We start from the raw sequence: 13699 nt of genomic DNA on the forward strand, positions 1-13699 counted from the left end.
TCTTCTTCTTCTTCTTCTTCTTCTTCCGATTATTACTATTATTCTTATTCTTATTCTTATTCTTATTCTTATTCTTATTCTTATTCTTATTCTTATTCTTATTTTTCTTATTGCTCATGGCTTTTACTTAAAGCATTCCCCATGTCTGTATCCCCACACTCCTGCTGTGCCAGGGATTACTGGGATGTCCTAGAAATATCTCAACCAAGCATTTCTGAAATACACATTGATCTTCCCTAAAACCCTAAACCATCAATACAGGCCAAAGCCAAGGGACAAATTCCACACTTGGTCCAGGCTTGTGGTGTTTGCTGGGTCCCCAGGATGAAGGAGAAATTGAGAATCTGACTCCATGTTCTTAGAAGGCTAATTTGATATGATGATATGATGATATGATATATGATATTGTATTAAAGAATGCTGTACTAAACTAAACTAAAGAATAGAGAAAGGATACAGACAGAAGGCTAAAAAGATAATAATGCAAACTCTGTGACTCTTTCCAGAGTCCCAACACAGCTTGGCCCTGATTGGTCATTAGGTAAAAACAATTCCCGTGGAACAAATCAAACAGTGACCAATTGGTGAGCAATCTCCAGCCACATTCCCAAGCAGCAAAACACAGGAGAAGCAATCAGATAATATTGTTTTCATTTTCCTCTGAGGCTTCTCATCTTCCCAGGAGAAGAAGTCCTGGCGAAGAGATTTTTCAGGAAATATGACAGTGACACAGGCTGGCAAATCTTGTGCTGGGGAAAGCAAAGGAAAAGCAAATTCACAGCTCTGAAGGAGCTCCCTGTGCCTTAGTCCAGCTTGACATTTGGAATTCATTCTTTACTTCCAAAATGCCTGGAGTAGAGATGGATTTTGGCTTGTTCCAAACATAAATTCTTGAATTCTTTCAGTGAAATACTCAGCAGGTAAAGAAATCACTCCGATAACACCAAGAGCCAGGCTTAAACCAGAAGGAAACCCTTGGTAAAACAGCAGGAAAAGCTTGGTTGAGCTTTTTGGGATGGAGTGTGAGCAGGTCAGGGACTCTTCAACATCAAACCAGTGCCCCCAGAGTGCCATCCCAGCTCCTGAGGGCTCCCTGTCCACAGGCACAGGAGAGTGCCAGGGAAATTGGGCTCTTTTCCAGGATGTAGCCTCAGTTTGCAGCCAGAGTCATGTGGGTGCATCCTTAACTCTGCTTAAAGCCCCTTTATTTTTAACAAACAGCAAGTCAGGCAAAAGAAACCATTTCTGCAGATTCACACTGATTTTTATTTTTATAAAGCTTCTCTTGAAAGAGAAACTCCAAAAGGAGATCCAAGCTCACAGACACACTGCCAATACAGGGATAAATTAAAAAAACACTTGGAGGTTTCACCAGTTCCTGAACTTCTTTCCCAGTGCTGATCTTACAGATTCCAGCCAAAGAAGGTGGGAATAAAGATTTCCTTCTCCTAATACTTCGACAACTCTTTATTACTTAAAAAACCCTCAATATTCATTAACTGAGTAATTTCTAAGCAGCCACTTGTCATTCTTGAGGCTGAAGTAGTTACTGAAGAAAGATCAAGGGTTAAGCTGCAAGACTTTGAAAGAAATAATAATAATAATAAAAATAAAATAAAAATTAAAAAAAAAACCACCAAAAAACTTCATCCAATTTTTTTCCCAAATTAAATCAAGAACATTCCTAATTAGTTTTTCCACCAGAGACATCTAGTGGGAAATGAAAGAACTGAAAGAGCCATAAGCTGCCTTCACCCTTTCATTAATATTTGCTCCCAAATGTAGGTCAGATAAATCTAACTCACAGTTTGAGATGAGCAGCTTTAAAATTGATGGATTACTTTCTGCTCGGGTTTATGCCACCCATTTTGGATAATTACTCCCAGTGCTTTCTCCCTGTTGGATTCAGAGCTTCTTCATAACAATGAAATGAAAAGTTGGGGTCCTTGAGAGCTCTCCTGCTTTTAATAACTTTTCTTTTCCCCTCCACCCTCAAAGATAATTTCCAGCTTGGCAGTGTGAGGAGCTGGAGCTGCTGCCACTCCTTTGGGCGGCTTTGGCTCCATCCAGGCACGCAGCAAAAGCAAAACTGTGTCCTCTAAAGCTCCAATTCCATTTAAAATCCATTCAAAGCCCAAAGCCACGTGTTGCTCCTGGCCTGGGTGACCCAACACCCCAATCCTCCCTGATTGCAGAAGACTGAAAGGAGAGCTCAGGCTGGAATCTGGGGGGATCTGAACGTGGACTTGGTGGCTTGCTCTGGAAGGGACTGCTCAGGAGACCCTGGGAACCCAAGGGGTCAGCTGGGACTGCAGCTGGGCAAAGCCTGGGGACTCACAGCGTCCCAGAATCCCAGAATGATGAGGTTGGAAGAGACCTCTGAGATCATCGAGTCCAGCCTGTGCCCCAACACCTCACCCAGACCATAGCACCCAGTGCCATGTCCAGTCTTTTTTAAACACATCCAGAGATGGTGATTCTGCACCTCCCTGGGAAGAGCATTCCAGTGCTTTATTATTCTTTGGGTGAAAAATGCCTTCCTAATATCCAACCTGTGCCTTCTCTAAGGTAGCTGGAGGCTGTGTCCTTGACTGAGCCAAGGCTTTGAAGAGAATCCAAGATCCTCCCCAACTTCCAGGAAGGAGATCAGCCTCAAACAAAGCCCAGAGCAGGATCAGGGTAATGTTCACACCAGAGCTGGGTCCTTTCTTCATGACCAGCCAAAACCATCAGACAGCTCTGAGCATCCCTTGAGCAGAACCATTGCAGGGCAGGAGAAAAACCCCCTCATCACCTTAAACCCATCACTTTATTCACACACAAAGCTGCACCATGGCCTCTCCATCATTTTCCTTCCTGAATTTTAGTGTGGGGGGGGGTTGTAGCCACCTCTGCTGTGAAAGTGAGGGTTAAAAATGTGATTTATTTTAAATCTGTTTTGGGTTCATCAGTCATTTAATCACTGCTATTGATTTCTCTGCCTGTGTATAACATTTCTAAATATTCCTTGCTCCCTGACTGATAAATCCACCAAAAAGGACAGGCCAGCATGTCCCAATGTCCTTCTTCTCAGTATTTAACCTTTCAGAAGGTTCTGTCTGCAGAGATTTTCCAGCTGAGGATGGTTTTGGGCTGCACATCCCTGAGGGAGGGCAGGCCCTGGGCACTCCTGGAAGTTTAAATTTTACCCTTGTTTATTCCTGTGCTTCCCTTCAGCACGTCCAGTAATTGTGAAGGGAAATGTCCTCTGTCCTCTCCCAGACTGAGGAGCTCCAGGATATCTGAAACACTTAGAAAGAGAAAATAAAAAAACTGCATTTGCTTACTTCTCTGGAGAGGTGAACTGAAGTTGTACCAGATAAAGGGAAAACCTAAAGAGGGAGAAGAGGCTCCATGGAGGGGAGCACTGGAATGTGTATTTTAGGAGGCAGACTTGTTCCACCTGCTGAAAAGAGGAAATTCAATTAAATTAAATCCTCTTGCTTCATTCCCCCCTCATAGCAGAGTTCAGGTCTTGGATCCCCTGTCCTCATCTGTCCAGAGCAAAACTTGTCCATTTTCTAGTTTAGACCGTGGAGGAAATGTTTAAAATGAAAACCCAAGTCAGGTGTGGAGGAGGAAGGGGAAATTTGAGAAGGGCAGAGCTCTCAGGCCCAGCTGGGGCAGGTGAGAGGAGGAAGTGGCTCAGTGCTGCTCCAGCCCTGGCCACTGTGACAGCTGCCCTGGGGACAGCAGGAAATGGCAGGTTTGCTATTTAGAAACTGAGAGGGAAAGAACATGAAAACTCTGGGTTTGCCTCTGCCCAGCCCCATCTGGGGTGGGTTAAGTATCCTAAAACCCCAAAAATTTATGTTCCTTATCTCTCCCAAGGGCACTTTCCTCCTCCCAGCCCAGAGCGTGTTCCAGAGCCACTGCACTGCCATACCAGGCTGGATTGAGGACAGTTTGGGACACACCTCCTGGACAGCAGCAAAGTGCCTCTCTTTAATTCAAGTTTTTTGGAAGAAGGTGGTTTATCTGCACTGACTTTGTCACAGAGCCCTGACAGAGCTCCACATCCTTTACAGGTTTATTTTGTGGAATTATTCACACTTTGGACCTTCCTGGGTATAAAATGAACAGATAAGAACAGAGCAAACAGCCTCAGGTGAAGTCAGCCCAGCACAGCAAGGATTGATCCCAAATGAATCCAGTTTACACAGAGCCTAATGCAAAAATGTCTCAGGAAAAGAAATCTACCTGATTTGGAAATAAAAAGAAAAAGATGGGGCTGCTTCCACTGTGACTGTGGGGTTTCTCCTCCAGCTAAAACTGATAACAAAAATCCCTTCATACTACAAACAAACATTAAACTTGGGCCAGTTTAATAGCAAAATGTATAAAAAGAGATTTTCTGCCTTGTAAAGCACAGGTTCAAGTTACAAGCAAGACTCTTTTATTGTGCATTTATTCCTTTATTTCTGTTGATTGCCATGTCCCAGCTGAGGTACCTGTGACAGTTTTCAGGAAAGCACAAACCCACCCCAGTGGGTTGTTCCAGCAGATTAGGGTTTGTAATATTTCCCCCAGCAGAGCTCTGTTAATGGGAGATGCTGGTGCTGCATTCACCAGCTGGGAAAAACTTCAGTTTCTACTAGATAGTGTGAGGTTCAGCTTTTCAGGGCAGGGGAATTCCCACTGGGATGGGAAAAGCTACAGCTGATGAGCACATCCATAAAAATAATAAAAGAGGCACTCATGATTGTACCGAGATAATGACAGGAAATAAAAAGATTTTGCACACTGAACACTCCAGAATATTTAATCAAAAGCTGTTCCAAAGGGGCCTCCAGAGCTGAAATAACTGTGGCATTTGGGAGCTGCAAGGATGGGATCCCTGTCGTGGGCTCATGGAAGGTCCTGAGCTGGAAGGGACTGTGGGATCACTGATCCAGCTCCTGGCCATGCACAGGGACCCCAAAATCCCTCCCTGGGCACCCCTGGAGCACCTGTCCAAACACTACTGGAGCTCTGGCAGATTTGGGAAGGTGACCATTCCCAAATTCAGTGCCCAGCACCCTCTGAGGGAAGAGCCTTTCCCTGATGTCCAACCTGCCCCTCCCTGGCACAGCTCCAGCTGTTCCCTGGGTCCTCTCATGTCTGGAATCAGCTCCACAACCTGGGTGAGGCTCAGATCCTTCCACCAGGGACCTTCTCCTTGGCTGAGGTTGCTCATTGAGGCTCACCCCTCCAGAGCAGCTGGGACTGGGCCCTGCAGGTCCAGGGGAATGCCAGCAGCACTTCTGCTCCCAGCACCTGATACCTGCAGCTCACCAGATGTGCACGTGGATTTGCAAAGCAAGAGCAGAGACTGCTGCGGCCTGAAGAATTTGTAAACTGAGCTCGGTGTTCACAAGTGGAGTGAAATGGGAGAAAGGGCTGAAGGAAAGGAGGTACAAAAAGGTATCTCATGGCACACAAGGGCTGAGGAAAACTCCTTGTCAGCTGTAGGGCTGAATTCCAGCCCTGAGAGTGGCCAGAAATGCCTCACCAGCTGAGCCCCTCACCTACCCTCTGTCCTTTCACCCTGGATAAATTCCCCTGAGTCCAAAGGTACCTGCAGCCTCCACCTGTTAAAAAGGTGGAAATTCCTCTAGACTAGATATTATGGAGAAATTCCTCCCTGTGAGGGTGGGCAGGGGCTGGGATGGAATTCCCAGAGGAGCTGTGGCTGCCCCTGGATCCCTAGAAGTGTCCAAGGCCAGGCTGGACAGGACATGGAGCACCCTGGGACAGTGGAAAGTGTCCCTGGGGATGGGACTGGATGGGCTTTAGGATCCCTTCCAACCCAACTGTTCCACAGGACAAACTGGCAGCACCCAGTTCCAGATTTCACAGCCATTCAGCAGAAAAAAAACCCCACAAATCTTCAAAGCCAGGACTCCAACCCTGCCCAGCAGAATGTGCTGGGGCTGAGCCTGCTGGCCGCTCCTTCAGAGGGTTTAGATCTGAGTCCAGCAAGGAATGATTCCCTCCCTTCACTTACACATCAATTCTTTGCTAATAAAGTGTCCCAGGCATTGGGTTTCAGGCCCATGTTTTCAGGGATCCATGGGTTATTTCCAAGCCCAGCTATTACCAGTGCACATGGTGACATTAATATGAGTAAATGCAGGAAAAAGGATGAAATAAAACATATCCTATTGAAGGAAATGAGAGCTCCTTAAGAAAGAAAAACACACATAGGAAAGACGTGGGCATATCAGGATACAAATGGGACACTGGGGAGCTCCAGATTCCACAGGCATGATGTTATTGGAGTGTTTGATACCAGAGCAAGCACCTGCAGATATGAATTACATCCTTGTTCAGACCACGAACATCGCAGCCGTGACATCTCAGGAAGTGCTTATGTTATATTTCAAATCCCCCTGCCAACTGCACAAATATCAAATAAATCAATCATGGATCTAAAAGACATTATCTTAAGGACTTGCAAAAGCTGAACAAGCCACCTCTCTCCTAAAAGTAGCCCCAGACCTTAAATGGTTGGGGCTTTTTCTGTGCTTGCACCTGAGCAGCAGGGACAGGAGTGCTGTGACTTCACCTCTGCCCCCAGGGACAGAAATGACACAGAAATGGTTCAGAGAGGAGCAGTAAAAGAGGCTTTCCCCAAGATAAACAGAATTTCTACTGCCTTCAAGAGGGGACACCTCATTTTACACATGGAGAAAGTGAGCCACTGGTGTACAGATGGGCTGTGCAAAGTCAAGAGGGCTCTGGGATGGTGTGAGCAGAACAAGGAGAGGACCAGGGGTCATTGTGATGCCTGTCAGACCTTGCAGAATTTGTTTGCAGTGAATTTTGAGAGAGAAAATCTAAATTTTGTATTTATTTCAGTATATTCTGACCAAGACAGAAAATGCAATCCAGGGATCAAATGCTTTTGTGATAGAAAGACTTTTTTTCACATGTATCAGGTAAAAAGATTATTAAAACCAGACCACAAGCATAGCCCATCTCCTAGAAATTTAACAGAAAATGTTTATTCTGCATTGACAAATTCAGATCTTCATGCTATAATTTTTTTAATGTTTAAAAGTAACAAATATCAAAATATTAACTCCAAGCCTGAGTTTTTAATAATGCTGAAAGCCTTAATAAACTAAAATTTTGTCAATGTTACAGAATTTGGGATTTTCCGAACACTCTTCAACTGAAGAGTTCCCCCATAAGCTCTTATTAGATTAATTTGTTGTTTTTCCTTGCTTGCCACGGGAGTTTTAATTACAATTGCTCCAAATACAGCCCCCATCCATCTTGATCAACAGGGACTATTTGGCCGTGCTGTTAAATCATCTGGTGTAATCACTTTGAAAAAGTTTGTTCTGCACTGAAAAAATGGCTGAGAAAGGAAGCAGAAGGAAATCCATCTTTGCACGTTCATCTTTTCCCACTCAGTTCCCAGCAGCAGGAAGATGGAGTGGCTCCTTTGGCTTCACATCCACAGAGCTCAGAGTTTGAAAAAGTGGGGCTTGAACCACAAATTCTGGGAAACATTCAAACAAAGACTTTGCTGCAATCAAAATGAGTTTGTGAATTAAAATCAAAGTGGCAGGAGAATCCAGCCTTCAGGGATTCGTGGATGGTTTGGGTGAGAGGGGCATTAGAGCCCATCCAGTGCCACCCCTCCCATGGGCACAGACACCTCCCACCGTCCCAGGATGCTCCGAGCCCTGAACACTTCCATTAAATGAAATTATCTGCTCCCCCCTTTGCCATGGAATGACCTCATCACCTGGATGCAGCAGGAACAAGCTCTGGGTAATTACTGTGTCTTCAGCTTCCTTTCAGAGCTGAAACGTGCTTTGGCCAAAGTCCTCCCCAAGCCTGTGCCAATTCCCAGTCACCAATTCCAGTGCCAGGCCCTCAGCAGCTGCCCCAGCTTCACGGGCCCTCTTGCTAGGAACAATTAAAAATTTGTCTGTGACTTTTTTTCCTTAAAATAACCCCAGCCAAACCCCACTTTTTAGAAAAATTAGATATCAAATAAAACTGGAGGAAACTTCTGCAGGGCTTGACCTTCGCTTCAACCTCTTATGATCTTCAAGTGTCAGAATCTTTGAGTGAGAAAACCAAATTAAATTAAGTTTTGCCTGGCTTTGTTTTTTCCAAGTTGTGATTGAAGGTGCAAAACAACAGGTTTGGATATGAAAATTCTGCCTGTGCCCATCAAACCAGTCTGGGACACACAGCTCAGATTTCTCTAATTCATCCCCACAGCCCAATTTAAGCCACTCCTGAACCACTCAGTGCCCTGCCCTGGGGCATTTTTGCCCAAGAGAGTTTTTCTTCCAAGTTTTATTCCACTGGTTTGTATTTTCATTGGATATCCTCTAAGGAAATTGTGTGAGCTGAAGATAAACAATTCAAAACCTCCCAAGTCCAACTTGCTCTCAAGTCCTTGACTGCCTTCAAACCAAAGTGTGAACTGCAGCTTATCAGCTCTCAAAGAAGAATTCTGCAGAGCAGAGCTGCCATATGAGAAAAAAGTCATAATAAAACCCTGTTGATCTGCACTACTACTTTTAAGGAGTAGATTTTTCCTCATTCTGAGAGTTTCATTTGCTGTAGGAAACCTCATCAGGAGCCTCCCTGGCTGATGGGGAAATGCTCCCCACACAGGAGGAAACACAATCCTGCTCCAGCTCAACATGGTTCACATTGTCCCATTAATCCACCCAAATCCTTCCATCCTCTGCTCTTCTCAGAGGTTCCTCTCATTTTAATCCTCCAAAAGCCTCCTAAATCCAGAGTTTCCAAGGAAGTTTCCCTAATTAAGATTTCATTAGCAGCTTGCACACAGACCCGCAGCACCTTCAGCAGCGTCACTGTCAGAGAGAACCCCTCATCCCAGCTCAGATCACAGGTACAAGGAGAGAGGGGGAAATGTAATGACAAAAACAAAGAAGGGTCAAATTTCCTCAAAAAAAGTCCAGCCCCCCTTTCCCTGTGCTCAGCTGCAGCAAGGTGAAAGGCTAAATGTGGACAGCACGGGAATACGTGAGCGCTTTCTGAGCTTCCTGGGGGGAATACTCAACAGCAGAAATATGTTTCCCCTGGAGACCTTCCCCACCATTTGGTCCAGTTTCTTCCTCCAAGAACTGAACCAGCTCATGATGTAATGCTCCAGGGAAAACATTCCTCTTGAAAAAGAGTATCTTCCTAGGGAGAAGTTTGAAGAAAACATCTTAATATTGTTTAAACAGCTTTTGGCACAGGCACACCAGTTGTGCTGTGCTCAAGGCTGCAACTGAGGCAGGCTAAAAAGCTGGAAATGGAAAGTTTTAGGATTTAGTTTTAGGCTTCTCCTTGACTACCGGCCCAAGTCCCCAGTCCTTAATGGAATGAGGGAAAAAAAGACATTTTCAGAAGCAGATATTTGCCTTGCTAATAAAAGAGGAACAGTTTAAGGCTCGGGCTATTCTGTGTGTCAGGAGGAAACCATGGGTTTAATTCTGCCCAAAGCCTGATCATTCTCTTAACTCCTGCACAAAGGGACAGTTCCAAGGCAGCAAATCCCACGGACCTGGCTGGGAACAAGGCTTTCTGTGGCTCTTGGAGAGGGCACCATGCCAAGGAGCAGGAAAAGGTCCTGCCAGCCAACCTTTCATTGCTCAGCTTCTGTGTGTAGATCGTCCCTGTGCTCCCGACTGCTCGGGCCCCTTTCTGGACCATCTCTCTGAACAAATTTGTCACTTTTGTGGCTGGACCCTGGTGTTAAACACGGGCAGGAAGCACTGGGGACACAGAAAGTCAAGAGAGGCAGAGCAGGAGCAGCACACTCCAAACCTGAGGCAGGGGGTGCAGGAAAACCCTGGACAACAGAGCTCTGAGAGGAACAAGCAGGGGGAGAGCAGGGGAAAACAAATGTAAAAGGAACATTTAGGGATTCTATTCCAGAGCTGGGATTATGTCATGCACTGATATAAGCTCCACATACACATTACCTACTCCTTACATAAACCTTACAAAGCTTTCCTTGCAAAACACACCCTGGGTACTTTAGGGGTTTTTTTCTTGAGGAAAGAGTAAAATTACCCTTTTATTCCTCCTTAATATTTGTACCCACACAATTACTTTTTCCTCAATGGCACACCCGAGGCCACTCAACAGCTCCAAATCCCAGTTCAAATGTGAATTCCCTTAGAACCTTAATAGATTTGCATTAGTGATTATTATTTACTGCCAGAGTCCAGCATTTCTGACCTGCTGAACGTGGGACTGAAGGCATTTGTTTGTCCAAACATTTGGGTGCCACAGACAGGTTATTTATGGCAGGGTGAGGTTTCTATCTCCAGTGTAAGCCAGGTGATTTAAGGGATGGGGATATTGGATCCCTGGTTTCCACCCCGATGTTCCATGTGCTGGCAAGACAAAGAGAAAGGAAAAGGAGCAACAACTCAATTCAAGAATAGCACGAGCCCACACCCAGAGCACAGAGGGGATAAAACTCCTCATTTTCCAATTCCCACCTTGTTCAGTTTAGTGCATCATCAGGGCTCTTGAGGAATGGGCACCATTTGTGCTGCAGCTTCTCCTCAGACTTTGAAGCACTTGGTAACTGTTAACAATTTCATCAGGATGGAAAACCAGGCTCATTTATCTTTAAAATATTCAGTTTTGCATTTTATCTGTTCAAAGGGGTTTTGCTTGTAGAGAGGGATTGTGAGGAACAAAAGCTTTGTAGGGTGGGAAGGGGGCTGCTTTGGTTACTCAATTTTAACTCCTTCATTGTTCACTCTCAAGAGAACTCTGGACATGGTGACTGAATTCAAAGGTGTTATTATTATTATTATCAATAAATAGGATTGTCCAGACCATTAAACATGCTGCACAGCATGGAATAGCTCAGCTGCAGAGCGAGGGCTGCTCTGCCCTGCTTGGCAATGCTGAAAGCCAGCAGTAAAGGCTCCACAAAGAATTTAAACCCAACTCAGAGGACTTGAGGGGCAATCCTTTGCAGGATTCTGCTGAGAGCTTTTACTACTCCTTTGCTGGGGCTTGTGGCTGCAGATTTTTCAGGTTCTTGGTAGACCCTAAACTCTTAAAGCCTTGAATCACAACGATTTATCACCCATCAGGGACCTACATAAAATGTATTTTCCTTCAGAGTGACTATTCTCATAAAAAAACTAATTTAAAAAGAAAAAAGACAATTAAGAATGTTTTTTAAAAACCTACACTACAGCCCAACTTTACAGGGATCCTTAAACCTAAAAAGTCTGACCCCCAAAAAATTAATGCCACCTGCAAGCTGTAAATACATGTATTTAATTTTTTTTTTCCCCAAGTATTTTCTTTGGCCGCTACATTCAGCTGAACAAGGCCTAAAAATTGTCAAACTAAATTCTTGTTTAAGAGTGGAGCTCTAACTACTGCCAGTTTGAGTGAAGCACACAGCCAGGTTTGGGGAATAAGTTTTATTTATCTTGGCTGCGGCGCGGGGTGGAACATTTTCCATCCCATCCGAAGGCAGTCAAAAAGGAGTTGAAATATTGCACAATAAAAGCCATTCATTATATCTGTCTCCTCTGCCTTCCAAAAACAGAGCTGCCTGACCAGCCCCGAGCCCGGGCAGGGGGCAGGAAGATGGGAGTCAAGGGGTCACTGGAAATAAACCAAGACTAACACCGGGTTTTTCAGGCCTGGCCTAGGGAATCTGTTCCATGCCCTCACTCCCACAGCACCCAGGTTTTCCTGCTCCCCCCTCCCAAGCCTGGCTAAAGTAGTTAATTGCTCTGTTATGCACAATTTACAGGAGTTAATTACTAAACTAATACATTAGGCTGCTTGTCTCCCAGCCACAGCCCAGCTCCAGCTCCTCCACAGGGGTGCAGGGAAACGGGACCAGATTTTGACTGAAAATGTTTGGATTTTACCTCCTCACTTTAGAACCATGTTGAAGGAATACCCCACTATTTTTTATTTATTTCCAGTGCTCACCTACCTGTTGGCAGCTTGCAAATGCAATTTCTTCCCCTGCCTGTTCGTGTTCCTGTGTTGAAGCCATCCCTGCCATTCTTCAGGGGAATTTCCCCCTTTCTCCCCCTCCTTAGCCACAGCTCTACCAATCCTTTGCTCTTTGCTTCCCTGCTCATCACTAAAGTGAGACTGAGAGGATTCACGGTGAGGAGGGGGAAGAGTAGAGCACAAACTTTCTAAACATTTCTGAACAACAACTGACCCAGGCAAACCCACAGCAGTGACATTTCCAGGCAGCACTCGGGTGTCTCAGCATCTTCTATTGCTAATTAGTCAGAATAAAATAGAAAAAAATCAGCTGAAAACCAGATTTATTTACAATTCTTTTAAAGTGAAATAAATAAAAATTGCATATACAGTTCTTGTTATATTTTTTCCCCTGCTTATCAGGTCAGGATGAGAAAACTTTTATTTCAACTTTTATTAACTCATATGGGAGAAATTTGGTCATCTCACCCCCCACTTTTATAACTTATGTGCACCTTAATTAAGGCAAAATATTGGCCTAAAATAATTCCTGGGGAACATTAACACTTTCACTTGAAAACCTCCTGGAGAATTCAGGGATAAGGATTGTTCTTTGTACCTTGAGCAAAGTGAAGCAGACTTTTCCAGCTGTGAAATAGCTGCCAGATATCCAGCTCTGAACATCCATCACCACTGCACTTCACAGAAGTGATGTGTAATTACTCTTGCTTATTAACAACATCATAATTACACAGCAGCAAAACAATCAGCCTCTGCAGCCCCAGCACTTGTCCTCCCTGCCAGTCAGAGCAGCAATTACGTGGGGAGCTGCTAAATGCAATTATTCACCAATCCACACCCAGGGCTGGCTCCTACCTGCCTCAAGTCATTTCAAGTCCACACAAATGAAAGCAGGGAAGTATTTTAAACACAAATTCATCTTTATAAAAGCCCTCCAAAGGGAGAAGAGCCTCGCTTCAGAAGAGGAATGGCAATGCCATGGATTTATTTAGATGCCACTGTAAGGCATGGTCTGAGCTGGAGCTCAGCACATAAAAATGGGACAAAACAACTGGAATCTCCTTCAGAGCTGGAAACCAGAAGCACAAACTGAGAGAGTCCTGACACCCCTCTGCTGTCACACCTTGACTTCATTTCCTCCCCCCCAGCACAGCCACTAAGACAAGCCACAGCTCCAGAAGAGCTGCTGGCACAGGAGAGGGAGGCTGCTGGTCATTCTCAGGGAAATGTTGATTTTGGAAAAGCAGATGGGAGAATGGAATTACCCTGCTGTTCCCAGCCCTGTGTGACAGCACAGGCACCAGGGGCAGGTCCCAGTTTCAGGAGTTCAGGGAGCTCCTGCTCCGAGGCAGAGCAGGTGAGATCTGGGTGTTTAAAGCCCCAAGGTGCTGCAGGGGCCTTGCACGAGGAGCTCTCCCAGTCTGCAGCTCCCCCAGCTGAGCCATGCCCCAGCTCCCTCTCCACCATGGATTCCAGCCCAGGTCTGGGCTGCTCAGCAAGCCCCACAGCAGCTCCTGCCATCTCCACAATCAGAAAACACAGGCAGAGCCTCCAGAGGCCATCCTGGCCTATCCCTACCCCAGGAAGGATCATCTGTCATTCCTGACAGGTATTTGTTTAATCTGCTCCTGAAGGCTCCAGTGATGGAGATTCCACACTTCCCCGGGCCCTGGGTTCCCCTGCTTGG

This window comes from Haemorhous mexicanus, chromosome 30 (genome assembly GCF_027477595.1).
Source record: "Haemorhous mexicanus isolate bHaeMex1 chromosome 30, bHaeMex1.pri, whole genome shotgun sequence".
NCBI lineage: Eukaryota > Metazoa > Chordata > Aves > Passeriformes > Fringillidae > Haemorhous > Haemorhous mexicanus.